The 24,275-nt window shown below is 45.7% G+C and overlaps 1 protein-coding gene across 2 annotated transcripts in view; it reads right to left on the bottom strand.

Annotated features, from left to right (window-relative positions):
* Positions 1-24,275, bottom strand: part of LOC147885707 (glycoprotein 3-alpha-L-fucosyltransferase FUT11-like) — a 70,731-nt gene that overhangs the window by 21,609 nt on the left and 24,847 nt on the right. The window lies entirely within an intron of this gene.

Here is a 24,275-nt window from a genome sequence, read left to right as displayed (position 1 = left end):
AGCAGATGTTGGAAATTGGCTGACACGCACTTTGGGGGGCTGTTTTGTTCACAAAGTGCATTTTGCAGATAGGGGCTTCTTTGAAGTGATCATGGTGGATGAACAACACAAGCAGACGCTACTTGAGCACTCCCCTCTTTTCTATGGCCAGCAGATGGTACATGTTCTTCCCTGGTCACCTACTAGGGACTATCAGACTTCGATTAGGCATCGTTGTCCTATGTGGGTGGAGGTTGTGGACTTCCCTCAATGCCTTGCTTCTTTGTTGCCAAAAATTGCGATGTGAGGCTATATGTCTGGGTATTTGATAGCAGAGGTTTGATTTGGCCTCATATGCAAAGTTATCCCTGGAAACAACATGCATTTATTTGTGGAGATTTTAATAATGCTCCTCAACCAGGTGATAACACATCAAGTCATACTCATATGTTAGCATCTGAGCATCAGCATTGGTCTGCTTTATTGACTCAGCTCCCTCTTATTGATTCTTGAAGAATCTTCCTTATCAGGAAAATCAGACTTTATGTCAGGCAAAATATTATTTGCAATGCAATGACAATAGGAAAATAGCTAAATGGGAAACACGTGCAAGACAGAGAGCCTTTTGAATAAAGGTTGCACCTCTAAAGCCTTTTTTAGAGGACTGCATTACAAAAGGTCTTCTCAAAATATTTACAGGGCTTTGTTACCAAATGGTGTTAAGTAGTTTTCCAATCCTTGCCCTTGCTTAAAACAATTAGTTGAGAGAGAGAGAGAGAGAGAGAGAGAGAGAAAGAAAGAAATTTTATTAGAGTCTTCAGAAGACTGATGGGTCTATGAGACTGAAAGAAAACCTGATACAAATCACAGTAAGGGTGGAGCTACTGAAACGAGCATCATCACCCGTGCTGAACCCTAAGTCTGATCATACATAATCAAATACAGAGAGAGAGAGAGAGAGAGAGAGAGAGAGAAACTTTATTAAAGTCTTCGGGAGACCGTGGAGGTCTATGAGACTAAAGATACCGGCCTCGAATGGCATAATAGATAGGACATCTGAAAGCAAAGTGCTCCTCCGACTCGATCTCCTGCAAGTTGCAAAGTGGGCAAAGGCGGTCCTCTCGTGGGATACCCTCTGTGCGTCCGCTCTCGATCTGTAATCGGTGTGACGAGACCCTAAACTGACCGAGGGAGATCCGGAGCGCATGTGGTAGATGAAGCTGTGTGTAACCCGCAGGTGTGATGAAGCCCTCTTGTGAGATCTGGAGGCAGTGTCGGTGGTAGAAGTCGAGCTTCATAGGAAGCTCGGAGTGAAGAAACCATGTCCGCCAGGTGTGGAGCTGGAGCAGATCCCCTCGAATGAGCCGGTTGACCTCCTGGTCAGTGGGGGAGAGGGGAGATGGTGGAGCGTCGAGGCTGTACTGAAAAGGAGGCAACCGGTCTAAGTCGAGGCCCAGTCGGGTGAACCAACTGGAAAGACGACTATACCAACATCGCTGGTCCCCATCAACGGATAAGGACATAGAGGAGGATAGGGCTAGCCAAGGTAGGCAGAGGCGACCGTCGGCGGAGGAGCTGAAATCCCTGACTCTGTGGAGATAGGTGATAGCCAAAAAAGCCGCATCAAGCTGTAGGAGTGAGGCGCCGAACTCTGCTAGAATGATCTGGTGTGGTACTGATGGTTTGCTGCGGATCATCCAAGCAAACTTCAGTATCTGTAGGCGCTCGACTCGAGCCCACTCAGTGTCTAAAAGATCGACTCCCCACCAAGGGCTACCGTACATGCCTGCTAGGCGGACCAAAGAATAAAAAAGGAGAGACTTGGTCCGGGGGTCCTGGAGAGGGAGACAGAGAGAGAGGGGGGGGGGATCGAGCTGGAGAGAGGGAGAGAGTATACAAAAGAAAGTAATATGGAGGGTTGGGAAATTCCCAGCTCTCCTAATTGCTTTCTTTTGTACACACACACACACACACACACACATATATATAGAGAGAGAGAGGGAGGGAGACACATCGAGAGAGAGAGAGAGAGAGGTTCACTTCTTCCAGGGTAGAGCTTGCTACAGCTTGTGTTCGACATTTTTCTTCTCAGTTTGCAAAAGCAAATTACCCTTACAAGAGGTTATTACAGCGAGAGGAAAATTATCACAACATGTCATTCCAATTCTCTCTTCGGCACAGGCCTTGGATTGGAAGCTCCTTTCACTGAACAAGAGCTAAATGATGCTGTTAAATCTTGTGGTAGATGGAAGTCTCCTGGTTGGGATGGTCTCACGATGGAATTTTTCTCGGCATTTTGGGATTTGTTGAAAATGCCTTTGCTGCAAATGATTAAAACTGCTTGGCAAAATCAATGTATGCTGGCTGCTTGGAAGAAAGGGTTGGTTAAACTTCTTCCCAAGAAGCCCATTTGTGAGTCCTTAGCTGATTGGAGGCCCATTACTTTGATGCCGCTAATATACAAGATCATCACCAAAATGGTGGTTGATTAGATAAAGGAATATTTACATAATGGCTTGCACCCAACACAGTATGGCTTTATTCCACAACGCCATATTACTGGTAACATTGCAAATGCTTATGAGGGAATTGAGTATGGCAAGTATACAGAGCACGATGTGCTTATTCTGCATGTAGATATTGCAAAGGCATTTGATACCATTCAATGGGACTTTATAGCTCAAACCATGCAGGCTTTGGGATTTGGTCAAAAATTACAGCATGTTATCTTTTGGCTTTATCAAGATAGCAAAGCTGCATGCATTCTCTCTGGAGATTTATTAGAATCATGGACACTTAAATGTTCAGTTTAGCAAGGTTGCCCTCTCAGTGCTATTTTGTATGCTATAGCCACGCATCCAATGCTTCAATATATTGATCATTTGGCGGCGATAAATATATTACATGGGCTGGAAATTTATGCAAGTCGCTCATTGGTTGCTCAAGCTTATGCAAATGATTCTTTCTTCATACCAAAAAACACTCCAAGTGATCTTTCTTCACTAATGCAAGCTCTTTCTTTGTATGGACTGGCTGCTGGCCTACATATTAATTTTCAGAAATCCCATTTGTTGCCTTTGCATACCCAGGATTGGCAAAGGTTGCTATGGCCGGGGGAAATTGTTCCACCAACTCAATTGATACGTCATCTTGGATATCCTTTAGGTTACCCGTCACCAACGGATTGACTGCGTTCTTGCTAAATTGAAGAAAAACCTGGAATATAGGAAATTGGCTACTTGGCCGTTGCATGTCCGACTTCGCATTGTTCAGTCTATTTTGGTGGCTCATATTCAGTTCTATCTGCCATTGATTTTTTTCACTGAGAAGGATTTGTCTTCCTTCATGTCCACCATTATGGAAATTTTCTAGCAGTCAAAGCATGGCAAGAAAAGCTTGCGGATTCTTCCAGTACAGAGATTGTGCTCACCCAAATTGCATGGAGGGTTGAATATTCTTAATATACATGTGCACACATTTTAGCTCATAAAGGCAAGATGATGCTTCAATTTCTTCAAGATGATCAGCCTTGGGCGGCTATGATGCGTTCCTTATTGGTTCACATCATGGTTGTAAGACACGTTAAGACACGACACGTTAGACACGCTTCAGACACGAGTGTCTAAAGGTAAGACACGCCATTGTGGTTATAATAATAAATATTTAATTAATATATGTATAAGTATACAAATGTACAACTTACTAGCATAGCTAGCTGCTAGATTCTAGAAGTACAATAAGCTACACTTAAATAATGCAAGAAGAAACCATGCACTTGTACAATGTAGTTAAGAGTCAAGACTCGTCACTCAAGACTTAAAAGTTAAAGTTAAGACTGATGGCTGAAGAGCTCGCAAGTTTTGAGTACTAAAAGGTTTAAATTGACAATTGAATCTTGTCACATGTGACATGAATGAAAACTGCATCTCGATACATATAATTGAAAGAAAGCTTTCGACTCTCAAGACTCAAATCTCTAAAGATTCATCCTAATCTGAATCTATGAGGTCACTGCCACTGCTAGATCCAAAGTCACCATCAATGATAGCATGGCTAAGTCAAACTCAATGTGTGTTGTTACTCCTCACCCACCAAAAAAAAAAAAAAAAAAAACTAGAGTGTCTTAAGTGTCTTAAGTGTCTTAACAACCATGGTTCACATCACTACTCCTGCATTTGGTTTTTAGCAACCCACACAGTGGGATTTTCTTCTAGGCTGTATTCAAGGCAAAATCAAAGGTTGCCCTATGGTCTCTCATATGTTTTTTGATTGGAAGCATATTCTTTCACACTTGGCATGGAATGGAAGAGACTCTTTACAAGGTAACTCTTCGCGTGCAGAGAGCATCCATTGGTCGCGGGATTTCTCTACTCCCTTGGCTTTGCAGGAGCCTCGACGCTCTTATTTTCTTAATTCAAAAGGGATTTCAATTGTTGCAAATGTTATCAATGATCATGGCATTATTTTATCTTCCCCTTTAGCTGCTGCAAAATATGGTTTGGGCATGCACTATCGTCCAGTACGGCAGGTCATTTCTCAAATGATTCAGCCATTTCAGCCAGTACCGCCATTAGAGTTTCGAGACAGGCTTCAGAATTGGACTCTTCTTCCTTTATATTCATCTATTCGTCCTTTGAAGCTGTCTCTTCTCTATATCAAGTTTCATTATCACCACTTTGGGTGTCAGACAGAGCTAATCAAATTTGGGCATTGCATCGTCCACTCAAATGGTGGAGAAAGAGATTAAAGCAGATTTGGCAGTCTAAGCTTCCTTTATGCCAACAAGTCTTTTTATGGCGTGTTCTACTGGGGGTTGTACCATCAGGACAGCTTTTATCTTGCAAACGTATTGCTCCTACTATCTGTCATTGGTGTTTAGCTCCCCGGGAATCTATATCTCATATCTTTTGGAATTGCTCTAAGATTCTTCGCGACAGATTGAGATTGAGATTCTCTCAGGCTGTTTTTGGCAAGCATTTTTAGTTGTTTGGGATATATCCCAAACGGCCAGTTCTTTACCTGGGTTTGCTACTGGGCACTCTGGACTCTCTGGAAAGCTAGAAATCACAGAGTTTTTGGTGATCCAGTATTTTCTACTTTTCTCTTTTTTTGTTGTTCCTTGCAACAATCGCTCTTTGATTGTTTGCAAACTCACTGCATAGATCGGGATGTATATTTGTCCTATACGGACGTCTTTGCTTGATGTACTATTTTCGCTTACCGGTTTTTTCTGGCTAGCTATATTGTAATATAAAGCAATCAAAGATTTCACCCCAAAAAAAAAAACAATGTGACTAGAAACAACTGAAATGTGATTGCCTAGGGCGAAATGCCCTAGTACAAAATCTGGCAAAGCAAATCTCAACGCCTCTGTTTCTCATCGATTTGAGCACCGATCTGCTGCTGCAGCTCCGTGCCTGCCTTCTCTATCCTCCATACACTCCCACCTCTAGTCCCCCTTGCTAAACCCCTTGCTATCTCAACCTATACCCTCTAGCCTAGTATGGGCTTGTTCTAGTCTCTCCAACCTCTTCATTGCTCTAGCCTCTTCAGCCTCTCAAATTCTCTACTTACCTCCTCTATCCTCTCCAACCTCTAGCCTTACCAATCCCTTGCTCTATCCTCTACTTGCCTTCCCTCTCCAACACTTCCAAGCCCTTCTTCATCCCATTATCCTTACCAAGGCCTCAAGACGTGCTGGTGGAAATACAAGGCGGAATGTGTGGCAAGATACCATTTTTATTAAGAGAGATGGCACATCTGGCACAAGGAGGTCAGTATGCAAGTTCTATAGCGGGACATTGACGAGATCTACCCCTCAAGTTTGAGCACATTTCTAAAGGGAGGGAGTCCAAGGTAAATGTCCTTGTCATGCCATTCCAAAGGGAATCTTCTTAGCATATGGAGAAACCTGTACCAAATTTGTTGAGATTCGATATCCCCTCCATCCTGTGGTCACAGATCAAGTTCTTCAAGCTAATGTGCTAATTAAGCAGCAGAAGTTGGGCATTGAGGAAACCGGCACTGTCACATCATCCCAATCAAATATCGAGGATGTGGAGGGTCTGAGTATATCTCACTCACAGTAGGAGGGGAGCCCTGTGTGGGGGAAGGAGAAGTGGAAGAGAGCAAGAGGGTGAGAGTGAGAGAGAGTGACACTCTAGTACGGGTGTGAAGAATGATGAGCCACACCACAAACTCACTTGTGTTTTATTAGGATTAGGTTTACCCTATGACTGTCTTAAGACAGTCATAGGAGTCCTATCTTTTAATGAAGGGTTGGCAATGTGCCTTTACCCCAACAACCTCCCACCTAAAGGCCAATGTGCCTAAAGGGGAGAAAAGAATAAAAATTACAGCAATATACAGTCAGTGTTACAGTCAGTGTATACAAGACCATAAAATAAGAATGGTCTCATCCTAATCCCATGATGTGGCGGCAATGTGCAAACCGCTCTGTAGGCAGGCTCTTAGTGAGCAAATCTGCAGGATTATCATCAGTGTGCACTTTCACAAGCTCAAGTCGCTTGTCTTCCAGTACCTCCCTGATGAAATGATATTTGACCTCTATGTGCTTGGTCTTCTTATGAAAGACCGGATTCTTTGCCAACATGATAGCACTCTGACTATCACAATGCAAAACTGGCATATCTCCTGTAATGCCCAAATCTCCCACCAGCCGAGTAAGCCATATTGCTTCCTTGCAGGCCTCAGTGGCTGCAACATATTCAGCTTCTGTGGTTGACAGTGCAACGCATTTCTGCAACCGAGACACCCATGATATAGCACCTCCTGCAAATGTGAAAATATAACCGGTAGTAGACTTCCGGTTATCTGCATTCCCTGCATAGTCTGAATCTGTAAAACCATGCACCAATGCATCCTGCCTACCATAGCATATGCATAAGTCTTTGGTACCTTTGAGATACCTCAAGACACCTTTCACTGCTTCCCAGTGCCTCTTGCCTGGATTTGCCATATACCTGCTGATGACTCCCACCGCAAAAGCAATATCCGAACGAGTGGCAACCATGGCATACATCAAAGAACCAACTGTAGATGCATACGGAACCTTGGCCATTTCAGCCTTATCATCATCTGATCTGGGGCTGTCCTTACTGATGAGTTTTAAATGTGGAGGCAACGGGGTACTAATAGACTTCCCCCCCTCCATTTTAAACCTCTGCAGTACTTTGTCAATATACTCTTTCTGTGACAGAAACAAAAGTCCCTTGGACCTGTCACGAGTAATACGCATGCCAAGAATATGATTTGCATCACCCAAGTCTTTCATGTCAAAAGACTTATGCAGTTGTTTCTTCAAAGCACTAATCTCATGCTGAGATTTACTGGCAATAAGCATGTCATCCACATATAGAATGAGTAGCATCAAACTGCCATCCTTTGCCCGTTTGGTGTACAAGCAATGATCGGTCTCACACCTATGATACCCTTGGGACTGCATGAAGGCATCAAATTTCTTGTACCATTCCCTTGGCGCCTGCTTGAGTCCATACAAGCTCCTCTTGAGCTTACACACAAGCTGCTCTTTCCCTTTAACAGCATATCCCTCTGGCTGACTCATATAGATCTCATCATGGAGATCTCCGTGAAGAAAGGCTGTCTTCACATCCATCTGACATAAAACTCTCAAAGTAGTCATCTTGACTACAGGGGAAAAGATCTCATCAAAGTCAATGACCTTCTCCTGCTTAAATCCCTTGGCAACCAATCTGGCCTTATACCTCGGTAAAGCATTTGAATCCACGTTGACTTTGTAAACCCACTTGCATGGCAAAACTTTTCTGCCTGCAGGTAACTGCACCAAGTCCCATGTATCATTCTGAAGTAGGGAGTCCATTTCTGACTGCATGGCTTTCTCCCACTTTTTTTTCTCCGTTTTGCCCATAGCTTCCTTGAAGCTGGAAGGTTCACCACAATCTGTCAGCATGATAAAATCAGCCACATTATTGGCTCCTGGAACAAACCTGGCAGGAGGCCGTTGTGCACGGGTGCTCCTCCTAACAAAATGTTCCGGATTAGGCTGCTGTCCAGCCTGTTCTTCATGCATGACAGGTGGCTGTACCACTATATCTGGCTGTTCTACAGCCCCATCTGCTGGCACATCCAGTGGTGCATCATTAGCAAAATTATCTGGCTGATTTTCAGCCTGTATACCCTCTTGAACAGGGTAATCTGCAGCAGCCTGCTGCTGCATATAAATGGGCATTCTTTGCTGTCCAACATCATCATAAATAACCCTCCTGTATTCCACAGGTTGCACGGGTTCCTTGTGTACACTATCTTCTTTAAAGATGACATCATTGCTGCGTATAATCTTCCGTTTAACGGGATCCCATAACCTGTACCCCATTTCACCTTCGTCACCATAACCCATAAAGATGCATCTGATAGACTTTGGATCCAGTTTGGTGCGTAGATCTTTGCGTACATGAGCAAAGCACTCGCAGCCAAATACACGTAAGTGCTTATATGAGGGTGGCTTGTCAGACCACACCTCCTCTGGCACTTTCAACTCCAAAGCCTTATTTGGTGACCTGTTAATAATGTGAACTGCTGTTTGCACGGCTTCTGCCCAAAAGCCATGGGGTAATGCAGCATAAGACAACATACATCGAACCTTCTCCTGAATAGTTCGATTCATCCGCTCACTTGCACCATTTTGAGATGCATTATGAGGGGCTGTGAGTTCCTGTTTGATGCCCTTAGCTTGGCAAAACTGCACAAAAGCATGTGACACATACTCACCCCCATTATCGGATCTGAGGCATTTCAGCCTACGACCTGTCCGATTCTCAACCTGAGCGACAAACTTCTTGAAAGCATCTAAGGCATCTCCCTTATGCTTCAAGAAATAGACCCACACCTTACGTGTGGCATCATCAATGAAAGTAATAAAATATTTTGCACCCCCTAGTGATAACTGTGGCATCTCACACAAATCAGTGTGCACTAGATCAAGTGGTGCTCTATTCTGGGGAGTTCTCCTCTTATGAGGAGTGACAGAGTGCTTGCCAAATATACAATGATCACAAGTAGGCAAATCTGAAAAAGAGAGAGGCGGCAGATAACCCAAACGTGACAGTTCTTGCATTCCTTTAACAGACATGTGTCCCAACCGGCTATGCCACAATGAAACCTTTGGCAGCTCGGTTATGGCAACAACATGATTACCCACACTGGAAACATAAAGAGGGTACAAGGTATCACTCTTAAAACCCTCAGCCACTACAGTCTGGCCATCAGTAATCACCCATTTGGAATCCCCAAATGTGGTGTGGTAACCACTGTCATCCAATAAGCCAGTGCTAATCAGATTTTTCTTGATTTGCGGCACATGGCGAACACCATCAAGCATAAATGACCGTCCATCAGGAAATACTATCTGTATACTGCCAATCCCTGCAATCTGACATGCATAGTTGTTCCCAAGATGAACAACTCCATGAGTACCTGTGTAGGAAGTAAACCACTCCCTATGAGGAGTAACATGAAAAGAAGCACCTGAATCCAAGAGCCAGGTGTGCATGTCATGGCCATCAATAACCAAAGCATGTGCTATTACAGCAGAAGAGCATAAAACATCATGTATGTCACTGTCATTGTCCTCTGCTGCAACATTCACTGCATCCAAGTCATCTGCCTTAGCCTTGCCTTTGCCTTTGCCTTTGCTTGCATTTCCTGCATCCTTTGTTTCAGCCTTCTTGGCTTTCTGATCCCGTATGAACTTGAAGCACTTCGACTTCACATGTCCCTTCTTGCCACGGGACTGACTGCGGGATTTGGACTTACTAGCAGATCTCCCCTTCTGCTGAGTCCTGCCTCTGTCCTGTACCTGCAAAGCATTTAAAGACTTGCTGCCCGCATTATTCTTCCTGCTCATCTCCTCCATAAGGAGAGAGCTCTCTACATCAGCATACATAAGAGTGACATTTGAATTAGACAGGGTGGTCTTGAAAGTGTCCCAACTCTCAGGAAGGGTACACAACAAGAAAGTAGCCTTGAACTCCTCATCAAGATTCAACCCCTGTGCAATCAGCTGTGTAAAGATGGCATTGAACTCACTCAAGTGTGAGGTCATAGCTGTACCTTCCTTCATGCGAAGATCGACCAGCTTCTTCAGCCAATAAACCTTACTGGCTGAGCTCTTTTGGGCATACAATTCTTCTAGTCTTTGCCATAGACCATAAGAGGTCTTTTCAGCCTGTACATTGAACACAAGAGTGTCTGAAATAGTGAGCATGATAGCTGCCCTCGCAGACAAATCAAGCTCTTCCCAATCATCAGCTGCCATGTCAGATGGCTTGACACCCTTCACCCTTATGGGCTTAGCAATCTTCTTTAACAGAAGTACATTTAAGCACTGTTCTGCCCATAATGCATAGTTGTGTGCTCCTTCCAATTTCTTTATGTTCAGAATTGAAGAATCACTTCCCCCTGATGCCATATCAGATGAGGAAAGTACCCGACTCCCTAGAAGTAAAAAAGACTGAATAAAAATTCTGATTTCTCAGAAAAAACCTGCTCTATTCAAGAGCCAGAAGCACTCTCAATGGTGCTGTTTTTACTGTCAGTAAAATCTGCAGCAAAACAGTAAATGACCCTGCAAATACTGTACCTTCTGACAAACTGTTCTGAGCTCAAAGAGGCATAAAAAACAGTAATCTCAGACTGCTGCTGCTGCTCAACAAGTGCTTAACAGTGCATAATCATCTGACAAAACCACCAACACTGCTGTAGACACTGCTGTACTGACTGTACTGATCACTTCTCCCACCTCAGATGAGGTATTGCACTCAGTTAAATTGCATAAAACCACTTGGCAAACACCCAAAAACAGTAAATGACCCTTCAGCCTGTCACAAAACCTGCAACAGTAAATGGGATAAATCCCAAACAATCACCCTTATACCAAGGGGAGAAAATGCATCTGAAGATCTCTGTAAGTAACCCAAGTGCTATCAAACAAAGTCTGGGCAAAAGCCCCTTGATATGACACCTGAATCAAGTGGAGAACACCTCAACACTGAGGTAGCATGCAATATGAAAATCTCTCTGACACTTGTACCTGACAATGTGCAATGCATAGACTGCCCCTGTGTACTCAGTAACAACACAAATCACAAAGTACAAACACCAAGAAGAAAATCTTTTGAGCACTGTCAACGATGGGCAGTTAGGGACCGAGTAAACTCGATGCGCCCTGACCAAGCGTGGCTCAACTGAGATTTTCAAAGTGCGTACAAAGAATGTGACCTGCAACAAATGTCACCAAATGCACTGCGGAAACAAAGCAAATGTGTGCTCCCCGGCTACACACTGCCTCAAGGCATATACTGCAAACACATCCACGCAAAAGCCCTTTGAAATGGTCACCCAAAACTGAGAATTGCACTCAGTAAATGCATAGAAGCTTCTGCAAAACAAGCATCTGACCTTCCTGAAAGACAAGTAACTGCGCAAACACCACCACTGTGGCACAAGTCACCTCAAGCGTGAGTGACACGAGAGTACCTGCTGTACCTCAACAAATGCACAGTATACAGCTGAAATGCTTCAGGAATGCATCGGAATGCTTCATGTACTGCGTGTACATGCACAAAGCAGAGTGCTTCAGCACTATTCCTCTTCCAACAAAGAATGTGTGCTGTACTTTTCAGTACCTGCAAAGTACCTGCTGTACTTCTGTCCCTGCAGAGTACCTGTGTACTATCGGTGCCTGTAGCAGGCACGCTTCCCCCAAAAATCGAGTCTTGCAGCAAAAATTGTACCTGCAGGTGAAGAAGACGCCCGTACACAGTTGTACGGCAGTCCGTACAACTATTGTACAACTAGCTGCGCACAGCAGCTATGCAGCTGCCTGATGCAGCGTACAGCAGCTGCTGTACAGCTGCAGACTGACGACGCCCGCGCCCGCGACAAAAAAACCCTGCAGCCCTACGAAATGCGCCGCTTGCAACCTGACAACGCCCGCGCCCGCGACTTCACCCTGCAGCCCGCGAAAATGCGCCGCCCTGTACCGTCGACCTGCGCAGGACGAGCCCGTCGAGATCTGTCGAGATCTGTCCGTACGGTCGTACGGACGACGTACGTCCGTACGGATCTGTCCGTACGTCCGTACGGAAAGGATGGGGCAGGCAGATGAGGCTAGGGAGAGGAGGCTTGGTAGGCAAGAGAGGCTCTGATACCAGTTGTGTGGGGGAAAGAGAAGTGGAAGAGAGCAAGAGGGTGAGAGTGAGAGAGAGTGACACTCTAGTGCGGGTGTGAAGAATGATGAGCCACACCACAAACTCACTTGTGTTTTATTAGGATTAGGTTTACCCTATGACTGTCTTAAGACAGTCATAGGTGTCCTATCTTTTAATGAAGGGTTGGCAATGTGCCTTTACCCCAACAAGCCCATCTTCATCTACATCACAAGTGCGAGGGATTGTCTCTGCAGCTGAGCCTCTACATGGCACCAATCCATCGGCATCTATGTCAAATGGGCTGTCTACTATGCCATCGCTCCTCCACGACCTCCTTCCAAGAGGAAACGTGGTCCAACAGCTGTCACTCTCAAAGTTACTCCTATACAGGCTACTTGGGCACCACGCCTGAAGCAAGAGGCTGAAACTGTAGAGGAGCAGTTATTCTATGCTTGCAATATTCCCTTCAATGTTGCAAGGAATCCTGCCTACAAGAAGTTTTACCATGCACTTGTAGCTATTCGTAGAGCAGGAGCAACATCCCTTACACCTGCTAGTTCTGAGACTCTCTGCACCATACGTTTAAAGAAGCATGTGGGATTAATTCAAAAAGACGTGGAAGGACTCAAGGAATCCTGGAGTCGGTATGGATGCACCATAGTCTCTGACAGATGGAGTGACACAAAGAGGAGACATACAATTAATATTTTGGTCACTTGTTGTGTGGGCAGCAACTTCTTGAGGGTGGTTGATGCTTCACATGCCGGCCTTCACATCACGACAGACTGGATATGGGATCATATTGAGACAGCCATCAAAGAGGTTGGTGAAGATAGTGTGGTGCAAGTCATCATCACTGACAATGGCTCCAACTGCAGAAGAATGGGAAGTCTCCTTGAGGAGAAGTGTCCCAAGATAGCATGGACTCCTTGTGCTTCCACTCTCTTGACTTGATGCTTCCACTCTCTTGACTTGATGATGAAGGATATTGGAAAGATGCCCTCTTGTGGTTGAAAAAGCAATGCAATTAGTGACTTATATCACTCATATGCCACATGCACTGGCCCTATTTAGAAGGGAGTGCAAGTGGGAGCTTGTGAGACCCTCAAAGACATGCTTTGGCTACATTTTCTTGGTTCTTAGCAGGTATGAAATTTGAATCATGAATCTCATTTAAATTTCAAGTCATCAAATTATAGATTATTTACATCTGTTTATAATTCTCTCTTGGAAATTTCTTTTTCACCAAGCACTCACAAAGGGATGAATTTTTATAGGCTAGTTAAGACCAAAGAGAGACTTCATCAAATGATAACCAGTTCGGATTAGTTGGACTAGAATGAATCGAGATTGCCTACTGAACAGAATGTAGAGGGGATTGTCTTCGACAATCGGTTTTGGAAAGAAGCCCTTTGCATTCAAATGTCCATAGAGCCCTTGTACTTCGTGCTTCGACTCTTCGACCATGACGGTCGTACTATGGGCTTGCTATATGAGTTCATGTTGAAGCTTCAAAAAGCCACGGAGGATTGCCCTATCCTCGAGAGGAGGAAGTCAAAATAAAAGTCTTGTAACTTGCCCTTATTACTTAATGCTGTATTAAGTAATGATTCCTCTAAGCTCTTAGCTCTACGCTCTAACCTGATTTCTTTACATAAACACTAAATTTTCAAAATAGATGACATATTAGGGATTTGGAGGAAGAGATGGAATTGGTTCCATAGGCCACTCCACATTGTCGCACATATACTCCATCCCTTGTGAAAGGAGCCTGCTAAATGGAATGATCGCGTGCTTGTGAGCGGATGGACCTAGTACTTGGAGAAAGTATGCAAGCCATCGGTCCAAAATAGATGAGATGATTTAAGAACGTGGATTCAAGATTTCGCATGGCTTGCAAGTTAGTAAGCTAGTGAAACCTACAATAGTCTAATTGCTTTATATTATCTAATTATTTATAGTCTTTTATGTATTGCAAATTGTAATAGAATTGAAGAGGATATACGGAATTTCCGCAATGACATGGGTCATTTCTCCCGTGCAATTGTCAAGGAAAGAGACAACAGGCTATTGGCTCTTACTTGATGGGAGAAATTCAAGATTTTGAATCTGTTATTATAGACCCTAGCTCTTCGCATCCTCTCACAAGATTGCACATCAAGTCTAGATAAAGGATATGGAGTACATGTGCGAAACAAGTATGTTCTTAATTGCTTAGTCAATAAATATAGATTATAAGTTGAATTTTGAAAAATAGCTCTTAAGTTGTGATAATTGACTTCTTTGTACTTTCTAAATTATGTCAGGTTGAGTGTGGAGCAGCTCAACAGGTTGGTGTATGTAAATGGCAAGCTACAGCTGCTTGAGACGTATAGGTCTGCATATGGTACCTTCAGTGGAAGCCGAAGCAAGTTAATCCCGACAAGCTAAAGCTGAAACCTTTCAATATGTCTCTCATTCAGCGAAGTCGAGAGAGCGATGATGCCTATGACTTCTTGCAATAGGATACACTTCGATTCCAATGTCATACACGTTCGATGGCTCAAGCTCATGCACCACGAGTACTAGCTAGTCCTATTGCAAATGATACAAAGACACATGCCATGGCCTTGGGATCATCATGGGCTCCTCCTCAATTCATGGTTATCAACATCAAGCACAAACCTCACGGGGAGATCACATGTATCTGTTCCTGCATCATCATCCCAAGGACGTCGAGGCAGAGCAAGAGGAGAAGGAATTGGAAGACACCACAGACTCAAAGGACTCAGATCAATTGCGAGCCATAGGTTGGTTCAAAGGTGATACTTTCTCTTCCTCTTTAGAGGATAAATCTGCTGTTCACAATGATGAGGCAGCAGATCTTGGGGGGGATCCAGGGCCCTAGGCTCCTCTAGCTCTAGAGACTAGAGTGTAGGTTGTAGCAGCTAGCTTGTAGACTGCTGCCTGTAGGAATTTGATTCTTGGACCTTGGTTTCACCAATTATGTATACAGTTATCATAACGACATCAGAGATGTTACATGTATTACATTTTGTTGTCTTTCGTATCAATGATTGACTCTTGAGTCTTGAACAATGAAACCTGATCCATGGACCAACTCTTTCGCAATTCGTATCTTCAAAGTTTAAACTTCAAATGGGCGTTAAAATTTGAAATCTGAAATTTAAACTTTAAACTTGAACTTTGAAAAATGAATGAATCATGATGGAAATTTGAATGTTGATTTTGAATTATAAAGTTTACTGCTAGGCCATGGCATATGCATGCACTGTGGAGGATAATGCACTTGCAACCAATAAGATCTATGTCGGGACTTAGATGTCCATTGTCTTTGTAAAATATAGCCTATGGACTATTATCTATAGGTTGAGACTCAACTCTTTGCCTGTAGGTTGTAGCCTGTCACGTGTAGGCTACTAGGCTGTCTTTTGAATTTTCAAAGTGCTCAATGTGTATGTATGTATCTGAGAGGTACGTGTGTTTATGTACTATATATTTTGTATAAAGTACATATTTCTAGGCGTTTCTAGACGAAACGCCTGTAAAATTCTAGAAACAAGTTTCTAGAAACATTTATTGTGGCACTGGTGTGTGTGTGTGTGCACGCGCAAGCGAGGAGAGCTCTGCTATGGCGTCCCCCTGCTGCAATGTGCCTGTCTAGGGTCTCCAGTCCCTCTGGGAGCCCCCTCTAGGTTCCAGTTTTGTTCGCTGCTGTCCCGTTTCGCCAGTACAAGCTCTTGCGCCCCCGGTTTTGAGTTTGCGGCTCCCTTTGCAGCCTGGTTTTCACCCGTAGCTGTACCGGATTGCTCAGTACAGTTCCGTACTTGCTGCACAGCCTGTACGGTCTCTTCTCGAGTGAGCCTTGCTGCTGGTCGTCATAGTCCTTTGCTCCCCCGGGCCTTGCTGCTGGTCGCCATAATTCTCTTCTATCCCATCTTGCTGCTGGTCGTCTCTTTCTTTACTCAAGCTGCAGCTCGCTTTTGCTCCCTCTTTCACTTCTATCCTTTTGTTTTTTCTTTGCTGTCTGCTGCCTGGTGCAGCTTCTTCTTCTGTCCATACCGTTTTGCTCTAGGTTACTTTCTTTGTTCATAGGCCCGTCTTCTTGTCTTCTCCTTTGTGTTTACTTCATTTCTGTATCATGACTTCAATGAAGATTTACTCTCACAAGAAACAAAAGCAGGACTCAGGTCAGGATGACCCAGTGCATGCCTCTCTTGAGGCACAACGGCGTCTACCCAACCTACTATGAGATGCGGAGCAATACCACTGTCTCTATCAGGGGGGGAGCGGCTTTGGTCCACTCTCACGACTGATCCACTTCCATGATCAGGTCTACATTGGGCTCTATCTGATTGAGATGCGCCGACACAAGGAGACACTATTGCGACTAACCAGAAAGCAACAAGAGGCGACCAGACCACATGATACAAAGACATTCTAAGCACGGCGATGCGTCACAGACTTCTATACATTTGAGTCAGCTCCAAGATGCAACAGAGTCGATGAGGATGAGCAAGCTAATATGAGGGCAGTCTGGATCAGCGGAGAGAGCCGACACCATACTATCAAGAGAGGGACGCAAAGACCACAAGCGACACAGAGAGCGACTAGAGCACACACTATTGAGGTCCAACCTATCTCATCTTTTCTCGGAGGAGACCGCCAAAGACAAGGAGTCACTTTGAACATAGCTCAACGGTTTAGAGATCGAGGAGACCACGCCCCCCACCACAACGTGAGATAGCTCAACAGATGATATTTTCACAACTCACCAGAGAGCCACCACTGCCAGACATTGACCTTGAGGAGGGTAGGTATGTGTTAGAAATGACCCAACAGAGGGTACACACAACGGAAGACTTATAGTAGGAGCTCACACAGTGTGCGTGTGGGATGTGGAATCACTAACTTCTTTACTTGATGTGCATCACATAGATGTGCGGACTCATCAATAGACAATGAACCAGCTAGATATAGAAGACACCAAAACTTATATATTTCCGTCCAAAACTATGGACACAATACAAAAGAGATAGATCCAAAGTCCCACCAATGGTGTGGTCCTCTAATCTAACCACAAGGTCCTTCTCCTATCTGCCGGCTATCTCTAGACTCGAGTCCGCGTGCTCCACCTTGAGCTTCTGTAGACTTTCCGTCCAGTGTGTTCTTCTCCACCTTACTCCCTGTGAATCAGCCTAGGTGGGCAGCCCCTGCCAAGCTTTGTCTGCAGCACACAGGTCCCTGTTCCACTGCTCCAACCTGCTTGTGAGTGGCTGCTCCAGAAGGCATGATGATCTCAGCACCTTGCTGCCCTAGAAGACAGCCAAGGTCCAGCCTCTCCCTAGAGCTAAGTCTACAAGGGCAAGATTTTGACATCCGGATGGGCACAGGACCTAAAAAAATGGTTTAAGAAGTGGGAAGTAGAAGAGTATTTAAACTACTCTTCAGAGGAGATTGATGAAGAGGCTTTTCATTATGACCTGCTGAATGCACTACATAGGAAATGGCAAACAGCAGAAAACAAAGATAAATTTGAGTACTATCGCACATATATCAACCCCGAATATTGGTCAATTTATACAGGAAGGGAGACAACAACGCAGAAGTACATATGTACACCTATAGCAGTGCATAAACGGAGGGCTTTAGCCTCACTTCGCACCCGATCACACCAGCTGCAAATAGAAACAGGGGGATGGAAAAAGATGCCAAGGGAGAGTAGAATATGCCAACTATGTGATCAAGGTATGGTTGAAACAGAAGAACACATGGTAATGATATGCCCTCACTATGCACACATTAGGGAAGAGTTCAATCACCTCCTTGAGGGACATAACAAACTGGCTGATTTGCTGCATAAAGGGTCACCTTCAGCTTTAGGAACTTTTGTGTATAAGCTCTTCAAGCATAGGAATCCACCTGAATCCTAGAAGGTGGTTTCTCTTTCCACCCTCCCATCTTCGGGAGGAGCTTTCATGTACTTGTGATATTGTATTGCTCAGGTCCCATAGGCCGGTTTTGGTCTTCAGAGGACGATAATATATTCTTCTTCTTCTTCTTCTTCTGCAGCACCTGTTGCACTCTCTCACCTCGTGTAGATAGGCCCAGAGAGTAGGCTTCCTGCTGCTCCTTTCTGCCCTGGAACTGCTGGCTGCTGGATATATAAATGAGGCATCAAGCCTCTCCTTTTATAGGCCTAGGGGCCTGTCAAAAAACCGACCAGCCTGCCCTAATCTGGCCGACCAGACTGTGGCTGGTCCAGCCCTTTAAGGGCTCACAACCCGGGGCTTTTGGCCCCACACTTCTAGGGCCTTTGGCAGGCAAGGGCGCAGCCCTATATAAGGCATGCCACTGCCCACTGGCAGCCCCATTTGCTGCTCCACCAGGCCCCAGCCATGTCAGCGCCTGTTCACCCTGCTGCTGCTGGTTCTGCCCTCTGCCAGGTTCTTCTCCAGCCACATGCACAGCGCTGTACTGAACCGTACTGCTGCTGACATCATCGCGCCCTGCCAGGTCAGATCTAGGGCTTGCTGTCCCTGCCTTCTGCTCCTTCCACAGGTTCCGTCCTTTGCAGCCTTCTTCTCTTGTGAGGTGCTGCCCATGTGGCAGCCCCCTCTCTCTCTCTTCTCTGGGCATCTTCTGCCCTAGGTCTCCCTCCCCCACGCTCTCCTCATTTGGGGGCTTACAGATGGGGAGGTGACCTTTCCAACAGTATGCTACGGTTTTCAGCTGACAGACGAGGACCGTTCACATCTTATGGGCAGGCCCTATTAGACCTCGGCAAGATGCATGATCTCATTATTTATAATGGTCTTGACAGATGGCCAGCCTTAGGTGGTTTCACGTGCTCTCCACATGGGGGAGGCTCCAGTGTTGTTGACTACATCATGGGATCCCCTGCCTTCACATCTCGCACCACTGACTTAACCGTAGCACCTCCCTCCAGGGGCTGATCATACCTATCTTTTCTTTAGCATTTCCACTCCCCGTCGCACAACACTTTCCACCCCGCTACACGAGGCTGCTCTTCACACTTTCCCCCACACCACCCGCTCCACCCGCCCACCACCCCCTGGGACTATACCTTGTAATAGTTGGTACGATGATGAGTGTAAGGCTTTACGCCGTCAGCTCAGATTTGAAACCAAAAATAGTCTTCCGAGCGAACCAGAGACGCTATGCGAGTACCGTCCACTGGTATGCAACAGAAAGAAACTAGACTTTGTTCGCTACAACGAGGAGGAGCTACTGAACAGTTTGTTCAGTAACAACTCTAAGGACTTTTGGTGGAGATTTCTAAAGGGACGGTCCCCCTCACCACTCACTGACACTTAGGTGTTGTTTGATTATGCACACACACTCTATGATATCCCAAATAAGCGAGTCCCTAACCTCTCACATATGCCACGCCCCACATCCTGCACCCTCTTCACTAGGGGGGGGTAAAGGATGTTGTAATGAAACTTCATAATGGCCGAGCGAAGGATCATGAGGGACTATGCACTGAGTTCATTGCATATGGGATTAATCTCCTAGCCCCGATCTTAGCAAAGCTATTTAATGAAGCTGTTTGTTTGGGGTTTCCACACACCTGGACCATTAACACTATCTCACCCATTCACAAGGTAGGGGAGCCCTGAGAATTACAGGACTGTTATGATTAGACATGTCATGTCCAAGATTTATGCATCAATACTTGATTCCGAGGTCGGCAGATTTGCGGAGTGTCGAGGACTTAAAGCAGTAGGACAGGCCAAATTCCGTCATGATCATGGGACCATGGATCACATTCTCACGCTCATATGTATCATCGAGGAGGCGAGGGCACGGAATTTCCGCAAGGCATTTGACACGGTCTCGACAGCCCGCCTCATACGATGCCCACAGGATTTGGGTTACGACTAGGAGATCATTTGGGCTGTCGTGGCACTTTATGAGAGAGTTTCACACAGAGTCCGGGCAGAATCTGGGTGGACATACGAGATCATGAGCACTATCGGGATCAAACAAGGGTGTCCATTATCACCTACCTTGTTTGGCCTCTACATTGACGAGCTTAACACAGTGATGCAAACACGCGGGGGGGTAGGTTGCTCTCTTGCAAGCACGCTGATCCAGATATTGCTTTACGCAAATGACGTGGCTCTCTTCTCTTCCTTAGCAGAGGGGCTCTAGAGACACCTTGACACACTACAGTCCTTTTGTGAGTCTCATGATTTGAAGGTCAACCTAGGTAAAACCAAGGTTATGATCTTCAATACATCTCGAGCCGTCATGCGCCACAAGCAGTTCGCATTTGATGGGTCACCTGTTGAGGTAGTTTCATCATACACTTATCTTGGGGTTGTCTTTTCTAGACCCATCTTCACTATGAGACCCGCGATGCAAGCACGCTTGAGCGAAGGATATGCTTCATTGGCCAGACTAGATAGGCAGTGCTTCCATTCTCACTTTCAGGATCCATGGACCAAAGCGTTGCTTTTTGACTCTTTGGTCCGTCCAGCGGGGATGTATGGCAATCCATGCTGGGGGCCAGACTTGTCGAATACAAAGTGGGCTAGGATGGAGCGGCTACAGGTTCTCATGTTATCACGGATGATCCGTGGTAAGCCATCTATTCCTCCCCAGATCATTCGGGCGGAGTTTGGGTCACCCCCATTACAACTAGATGCTGCATTCCAAGTCATCACATATCTGTACCGAGTCACGGCGTATGGGGATTACACCTCTAAGCGTATGGCTAGCACTGTCCTCTTCTATGGCACTTGCAGCAAGAGGGGACCAGAGGTGCTGGTATGCACGCACAGAGAGATGGTTTGAGGGATTGGGGCTCCACATGGACAGACTACCTCCCTTCCAGTACAATATGGATGCTTTGTTTTCTCCCCTCCCATCACACGAGGTCAACCAGGTTATCCATGAGGATCTATTACAGGTACACACATTCCGGACCTAGCTGGGTCCGAGTGATCTTCCAGTGAAGCTAGGCTTCTACAAAGATCACTTCTTACATATCACAGCGGAGGGTTTCATTGACCCACCAGGGTACACGCAGATTTACTTACCCCACTCACTGAGGATCTCTCTTGAGCAGTTCCGAGTCTCTTCACATAGACTTCGTATCGAGAGCGGCAGAGCAAAGCGACTACCCAGGGAGAGGCGCATATGCACTTTGTGTGACGTGCAGGAGGTTGAGACAGAGGAGCACTTCATCTTCAGGTGTCCTGTTTACTATGAGATCCACGGACGTTTCTACTGCCTCTTCAGAGACTCTTCAGAGACAGCTATGGGATTTTGGCCCAATTCATCTCCTACCCAGACCAGCGATGTTTGGCAGGTTTCGTTCATGAGGCACTCAGACACCGCGAGAGGATACTTCGAGCACAGAGACAGGAGCAGACTTTTTCCTTGGCTGATCTCTCTCAGAGCTCTCCTCAAAGGAAACCGACAGAGGAGACCGACAGAGACGAGGGATCACTCTAGACATAGTCCAGAGAGTCCAGAGAGCGAGGAGACTGCGCCCCTCACCACAGCTCGAGATAGCTCGACAGACGCAGATACGAGATATTTTCTCAACCCACCAGAGAACCATCACTGTACCAGGCTTCGGTTTCGTCCCAGCACCTGGATAGATTGATTGATATGATATGATTATGTTTATGTTTACGAGAGAGAGAGTTTATTAAAGTCTTCGGAAGACCGATAGGTGTATGAGACTGTGAGAAACCTGGTACAAACGAGCTGTGGTGGTGGAGCTACTAAACAAGCATCTACACCAATGAAAATGCAAGAAATGCAGAATGTTAGTACTAAATCCTAAGTACAACATCGTTATGTCGGTAGTCGACTATCTCATCATCATCATCACCATCAGGACATCAGGGTGGATGAGGCAATGGGGGCATGAAATCGGTGATAGAGTGTTGTCGGCCACTCAAAGATGCAGCCCTGGCATGTCTCCTGGTCATCGCTCTGCGTCTAACTAGGGCTACTGTGACCCGCGTCGGGTGGGACCCGACTCTAAACAAGGAGGGGACGTCCCCAAGTGTGATTTGTGTGTCAATTCTCTGTCTGAGCTATCGTGTCACAGGCTCCGAGTCACGGTCATGTCGAGGCCTTGTCCCGTGAGTGTCCATGTGATCTGGCTGGAAAAACTCTGTGATAGAAAGAAAGAAAGAAAGAAAGATATATTAACGTCCACGGGAGACCTCGCAGGCCTATGGGACAAAGCGCACAGAAAAGCGAACTCATACAAGCTTCAGTGGGCTGAAGCAAAGGGTACACTAGGACCCTTGCTGAGTAGTAATCGATGCTAACAGAGAAATGGGGGACAAAGCCAAGAAAGACGACAACAACAACAACAAAAAGAAGCAAACGACACAATTGAAATTGGAGAATGTGAACACACGTTACAACTGAAGTGGACTCGAGGTAGATAGCAAGGCAAAGGCAGGACCCGCCTCAGCTTCTTCAGCCCCTATCTCTACCTCAACCTCAACTCCCGCTACAGTTTCAGTTTCGGTTTCAGCTCCAGCCTCAGCTCCCTCTATCTCAAGATGAGGCACTGGTTGAAAACCAATAAGCATCTGCAACAATAAGTGCCATAGGGCTCGATAATGCTGTCCCAAGCCATATTGTCTGACTGTTGCAGGAAAAGATACCACGCTGCACCATACGGCATCATCAAGCACATCACCTACAAGGTCTATGCCTTTGGACCAACAAAAATAAGAGTGGCGGGGTTCTTGGAATGCCAATTCTTGCATGAATACCCTTGACCAGTGAAGGCATTCAATACGTAAAGAATTTCCAGCAACAAAATCCCTGCCATTCCATTTCAGATGAGAGAATATGTACTTCCAGTCAGAAAACAAACCAGTGAAAAAAGGACAGCCCTTAACTTTGCCATCAATGTGACCCAGGAGAAAATCAGTCCAACACCTTTGGCCACGCTCTGCCGCCGGAACCATGGATGAGCACAAGGCCAACCAAGGAAGCCTACATCGCCTTGTACAAGATCCATACTGTCTAATGCGGGTCCTTTCTCCAGTCCGATCTTCACAATCCGACCAGCGCTATAGGCCTGACTGAGCAGGGGTACGCCGCATTGGCCAGACTCGAGCGACTGTGCTCCCCCCAAAACAAAACCCTCCTCTTTGACTTTTTGGTTCAACGAGCACATATGTATGACAGCCCTTGTTGGGGGCAAAAGCTATGAAAGACACAGTGGGATCGAGTTGAGAGGCTTCAAGTTCTCAGGATGATTCGCAGTAAGCCCACAGTCCCACATCATCTTGGTTGAGTTTGGAGCATCCCCACTACCGCTCGATGTAGTGTTTCTAGTTATCACATATCTCTTGATGCAACCACCTCCACCGGCAGTCCTCCTTGGGTGAAATGCTCTCTATGCATGGCTGCCCAAGATGTGTTGAAGATCATGACCTTGGTTTTGCCAAGGTTGACCTTCAGGTCATGTGTCTCTCAAAAGATATGAAGTGCATCTAAGTGTCGCTAAAGACCCTCCACTGAGAAAGAGAGTAAGACCACGTCATCTGCGTACAAGAGAATCTGGAGAAAGGATCCTGCTCGGGAAAACCAGCCCCTCCTAGAGTCCCAATGAATGTCTCAAGCTCATCTATGTGTAGGCTAAACAAGGTTGGTGAAAATGGACAACCTTGTTTGACCCTAATGGTGCTCATGATCTCCTCTGTCCACCTTGCACCCATTCGAACCCGACCTCTGACTCTCATAAAGTGACATGATTGTCCAAGTAACCTCCTAATGTTTCCCGACTCCTGTAAACGTCTGATGAGTCAGGTCCTCAGCACTGTGTCAAACACCTTGCAAAAATCCACAAAGCAACAGTAGACTTTTTGTCTCCATGCACTAGACTCCTTGATAACACCCCTGGGACTAAGTATATGATCCATGGACCCGTGATCTATCCGGAAGCCTATGTGTCCCACGGCTCTGAAACCCCGTAGCTCTGCAACCAGGCTAGCCTCTGCGTTGAGTATTGATGCATAGATGCTGGACATGACATGTCCAATCATAATGGTCACGTAGTTTTCCGGGCTCATGGGA

The sequence above is a fragment of the Dipteris shenzhenensis genome, chromosome 25 (assembly GCF_047967505.1).
Source record: "Dipteris shenzhenensis isolate YYH24624 ecotype China chromosome 25, Dip_SZ_1.0, whole genome shotgun sequence".
In the NCBI taxonomy this organism is placed as follows: domain Eukaryota; kingdom Viridiplantae; phylum Streptophyta; class Polypodiopsida; order Gleicheniales; family Dipteridaceae; genus Dipteris; species Dipteris shenzhenensis.
Note: the sequence above shows the minus strand (reverse complement) of the source record. Positions and strands in the feature narration are given on the sequence as shown.